The sequence below is a fragment of the Pinus tabuliformis genome, chromosome 4_1 (assembly GCF_031772625.1).
Source record: "Pinus tabuliformis cultivar Carrire ecotype Pingquan chromosome 4_1, CPIR1, whole genome shotgun sequence".
NCBI lineage: Eukaryota > Viridiplantae > Streptophyta > Pinopsida > Pinales > Pinaceae > Pinus > Pinus tabuliformis.
The window spans coordinates 179649616-179655615 of NC_142303.1; positions in this window are offsets into that span (position 1 = coordinate 179649616).

The following is a 6000-nucleotide window of genomic DNA, read 5'->3' on the forward strand; positions in this document are numbered from 1 at the left end:
AGTACCGAGATTTGTTTGGCTAACTTATCTCTGAACCTGGGCCAGGCCCCAATAAGCGAACAACAACATGTTCCAATTTTCATATCTCTTCTGCCTATCATGTGCTTCCTTTAGATTCTTCTTGATCACCTACATTTCTTGTTCCATGTTTGCCAACATGTCTATTCCAATCAACACCATGCTAACTGGATCACTCCAATTGATAGGATTTATTGCAACTTTGACCATATAATGCCTCGAAAGGGCTCATCCTCAATGATTCATGATACCCATTATTGTATGTGAACTCAACCAATGGAAGGTACTCTTTCCACATTCGTTGCTGATGCATCACATACATCCTCAACATGTCCTCCAATATCTTGTTGACCCTCTCTATATGTCCATTTGTTTGTGGATGATAAGTTGTGCTGAAGGCCAATTCTGTGCCCAAACCTGCAACCAACTCCTTCCAAAACTTGGAAGTGAACTTCGCATCCCTGTTTGACACAATCTTCTTCGGAACACCATGCAATCTTACCACATCTCGAATGAATACATGTGCTACGTCGCTAGCTGAGAATGTAGACTTAACCAAAATGAAGTGTGCAACCTTTACCAACTTTTCCACAATAACCACGATGGAATCATGCTATCTCACTATCCTCGACAAACTTGTAATGAATTCCATGGAAATGACTTCCCATTTCCATTCTGGAATCACAATTGGCTATAACATTCCACCTGGATGTTTATACTCTAATTTCACTTGTTTACAATCAAAACATCTAGCCACAAACTCTGCCACATCCCTCTTCAGGTTTGGCCAATAGTAAAATCTCTTTATTGCAGTCCGTGTCTTATGATAACCTATGTGACCTAAATAAGTTTTCGCATGAAACTCCCTCAAGATCACTTTCTTGAGCTCACTACTATCTAACACATATATCCTATCTCAGAATGTGACCAATCCATCTGCTGTAAGGCAATAGTCTATATCTTGTGCACCTACACATGTACTTCTGCCTGTACTGTCACCTGTAACTGTACATGTACTGTCACATGTACATGTACCTGTGCTCTGCTGTAACCTATGCAAAATATCCATATATATAACATCGTGCTTACTGTGAAAATTCCTCAACTGGAATTCCTACTGCAGAAACCTGATGTTACTTCTCCTACTTGTTAATTCATACAAGTTATTTATTATGTGCTACGGTAAATATCAAAGTAAATACTATTGCAACCTTCACTTAATTAAACTATACGCCGAAACAAGAGATTGAGCAAGAAATAAAACACAACACAATAACATCGTTATTTTTGGACAAATGTCCCCGGAAAAACCCAATGCGGGAAAATCGGTGCAACAGATATGAGGGTTTATTATGATTAAGCAATAAAAAATTCTGAATACATCTCTGAATAACTCAAGGGTTATTCATTTATAGAGAGAGAAATACTGGTAGAAATATTTGTGATATTACCTCACACAATCACTCAGAAAAATCTTGGTTGATCCAGTCACTAGATGAGGTGCCTTTGGTAGCCCCTGTGCTACCTCTACACAGTCCTCACGCAGTCCCTGCATCAACCCCTCTAGGCACTGCATCACCAAAACAAATGATCTATTTTCTGCTTGAAGTCACTGCTCTTAGCCTCCCTGTCTCACACCTCGACTCCCAGCTTTTGAAATTGATTCTGCTGCAAAATTTTTGGACTCTCTCTCACCCTCTGTATTGCCTCTATGTGGCCTTGTGTCAACCTCTGTGTGAGAGATGCTGCATCACTCTCTGCCTCTCTCTGCTGATGATTCTCCGATTGGGAAAATATCTCTCTCTCCAGATTTTATCCCTACTCCTCAACTGCAAGAAATCTACTCGATCAGAATGTCCTCCTCAGATCTTCTCACTTCAAAAATTCGATCTCTTGATCTCTCGGTGTGTTCTCCAAGTGCCCATTTAGCTTCCTCTTATAATCCTCTCATTGATCAATCAACGACCCATATTATATTATAATAAATGGCTAGGATCATATTGACTTGATATCCGCCTTCTTCTAGAAGTTTCACCCATAGTTTACATCAATACCCTTTAATTATTTTAATTTCCCAAGTTTAGACTTAGGGTCCCATTAAAAATAAGTAATTATTTTAATAAAACTGTCTCTGGGTGGAATTTCCCAAAATGATTTCTAGGTATTGGAGAATGCATGCGTCGAAGCCTCCCTACAAATTTTGAGGCCTAGAGCACATCCAATGCTACCCCAAATCAATACTTCCTCTTAAAGAGGAATGTGCTCTAGTAATATACGTTGTTGCATACTCCTTTGACTCTGAAGCATCATCCTCTGCGCTGATGATGTTTGACATGCTTTCCACCAAATACTGCATTGCTGTTACAACTGTACTGCTCTTGACACTGCCACTGTCAACACTGCATCTGTACCACAAATCCCTCTCAAGTGTTGCATCTGTGCTGCTGCTAGCATTGCCACTGCATTGCAAACTGTCGCTGCTACTCTATCAACAATTGAAAAACATCCAAATATTTAACTAATTATGTTTAGTATGATACCACGTGAATGTAGGAGTCTAACTGCTACTAGTCTTTGCACTGACCCTCTGAATATAATATGTTGTTTCCGACCTCTGCTTTGTGCCATCTGCACTGATGTAAACTCTACTCTGTGTTGCTAAGACTCTGGTGCTCCTAGCCACTGCAACTGTCTCTCTAACACTCCTTTGAACCATTTGACACTAGTCCATCCTGCTACCAAAAATATGGACTCTTGTAGCAAGGTATTGATCCAAGAGGTGGACTCCTCAAGGATCCTGCCCATCTATATCTCTTTCGAACTACAGCTCTAAATCATCCCACCACCCTCCTAGAGGTATCTCGGCTGTCATGGCGAAATCCTCCTCTTCAATCTTTGCAGGTGCAGCCTTCGGATCATGCTTCTCATCCTTTTCCTTCTTGAGAGGAAACTGAGCAGTGTAGTGAACCATCTCACCACACTTGAAACATTTGATCCTCGAGACATCCTTCTCACATCTTCACTGCTCCTGTTGTCCCTTCCATGCAAGGGTTGCATTATCCTCCTCCTCATTGGGCTTCAACCCACTGTTTTTGCTTCCGTCAATTTTATCCTTGACTAATTCTCTCCTTAGCTCCTCTTGTTTTAGAGCTGCCCACATCTCATTCCAATTCGGAAAGGTTTCTCTGCCCAAGATACTCTAGACAAAGACTTGCCACTCATCTAAGACATGATTGAGGGCCAGTCTAACTAACTCTCAATCTTGAGGTGTATGCCCTGCAACAGACAATTCATCACGGGTCTCCTTAGGATTTGTGAGATATGGATCCACATGCCCCCCCTTTTGCAGCTGAGCAGATCTCAACTTCTACTCCAAGTACATCTTCCGCTACTTGGAAGATCCTTGATATATCATTGCTAAGGCATCCCACATCTCTGTAGCAGTCCCTCTGCTAGCGACATGACACACTACGTGATCCTTTACTCCATCAAGGATCATCCTCTTGGCCTTTGTCATTTCTTATTAGTACTTCTTTAACAGATCTACATCTGCAGGAAAAACCACCACATTGTCAACATATGTCTTGAGGGAATGCTCATCTAGAAGGAATAAAAATCTGGCCTTCTAGATGACATAGTTGGATGCTCCATCCAACCTGCCCTGATCCCTCAAGCCACTGGTTGTCGTTTTTGCCAAAAATAGAAAGTCGAATGACCTCATATGATCTAGGTGGATATTGGTGGCCACTTGCCAAGTCCACTTCGACCCCCATCATTGTTTCTTTCAGCTTTTCAGTTTCCTTAATTGTAGCACAATTTACTATTTTTAGCAGTTTTTTGGGTCTTGAACTTCTGGAGCCGTTTTGAGGCCCTAAACGACGTTTTTTTGGGAAAACTGGGAGACTAATGTTGCTCTTCCCAAAGTTCTAGTTCTCAGATATATCTTTCTAACAAGATATTGTGCGCGTCAAACGGAGATCAAATGCCAAAGTTACGACCCTGGGAAGTTGATGTACCAATTTACCCAAACGGGGTCCACAGTTTGGCGTTTCATCTTCTAGGGTTAGGTTTCTGTATGTTTAGGGTTTTCCATTGTTTCTCAACAATAAATAGGCCTTTGAGCCTCATTGTAACACAGTTCAGAGGCATATAGCCACCACATCTCTTCTTAGAGATAAGCTACCATCGCCCTAGCTGGTTTATTTCCATTGTTGTTTGTAAGCATATTTCAGTATTTTACATTAATGAAATGAAATATTATTTCCGCTGCATCTCTGTGTTTATGGTTATCTCTATAATTTGTTGTGTTCCTGTTTAAATCTGGATCAATGGTATCAGAGCGGTTTTCTTTTTCTCTATTTTTCTTTGCATGTCCCCAATGAGGTTGGGATATCAGGAGTTAGGGCTTGAACTGGTCGAACCTTTGCAAGACCGGCCTCGCAAATCCTGATGACCCCCCATGGCGGATGAAAAGAAAGATGAGGGGGTAGGAGATCCTATCAAAATCTTGCTCGAAGAAGCCCTCGAGCGACAAAGGAACGCGATGATGGACAACTTTTCCCAGATCCTTTAGCGGCTACCTAGGGGCGACGCATCGGCTTCCAATAGCTACTCTAGAAACACCACACCGTTTAGGTACAAGTTAATTTTGAAATCCCCATATTCAAAGGTCAGATAGACGTAGATGTCATTGATAAATGGTTAAATTTGCCAGAGGGCTATTTTTCTGTTCATGATTTTTCCAGCCGGGAAAAGATTATTTTCGCTCTTCTCAAAGAAGCCCCCCACGTCAAGGACTGGTGGGAAACCTACTGTGAGCAGAAGGATGAAAGTACATGCTCACTATTTTTAGCCACACCCACTTGGGATTCATTCCAGGATGCCATCATGGAGCATTACTACCCTGTCGGAAGCTATGAGGATCAATACATAAAGTGGACCACATTGCGGCAGGGGAGGGACCAAGATGTGCTGGAGTTTAACAATATTTTCCATACCCTTCACACAAAGTTGGGTATCAAGGATTCAGAGCAGCATTTGGTACTCAAATACTGTGGCTGCCTGCATAATTACATCCAAGAAGAAATAGAATTTCTGAACATCCCCTCGCTCGGCACGGCATATCGATATGCCGTCAAGGTTGAGCAAAAGTTTAAACAAAAGAAGTGAGACTTTGGATCTGCCAATTGGAAGCAAGGGAAAGGTGCCCCCAAATCATAGAACAAAGGAAAAATCCAAGGCGGGGCGGCCAAAGACAACCCGCCAAAGCTGCAAGCAAAGAACATCACTGTGAAGCTAAAAAAGGACACGGGAAAGTGGTGTGAGTTCCATAAGAGCTCCACTCACAACACAAGTGAGTGTTGGGCCAAGCAGTCACTGGTGGCTGAGCTAAAGGTTTTAGAATCAGATGCATGTTTCGACTCTGAGTCAAAACCCAACAAGGGGAATGACAAAGGGAAGCAGATTATCGATGCGGAGACCAATGCCACTATTGCCACCATGAAGATACAGAAGGAGGAACTTGAAGATCCAAAGGAGGAGGAGCATCTCTTCCACTCCCAGATGTGGGTAAAGGGCTCTCTGCTACAGTTAATTGTCAACAGTGGAAGCCAAAAGAACCTCATTTCAGCAGAGGTTGTGAAGCAGCTGGGCTTACCGACCATAACACATCCATAATCGTACACCATCCGGTGGCTTCACCAAGGACGAGATCTTTGCGGGAGCCAGCAGTGTCGCCTTCCATACAACATCAAGCCCTTCACGAATGAAGTATTGTGTGACATTGCTCCCCTTTGAAGTTTGTGATGTATTATTAGGACAACCATACTTTTGGAAGCGACATGCTGTGTATGAATCAAGGCCCCATGCTATTATTGTTACCTTGCGAAATAAGTTGTACAGGATACCAGAGGTAGCACTGCCTACTGCCATCTCTTTGGTTACTGCAAAACAATGCAGTAAGCTCATTTCCAAAACTGGGAA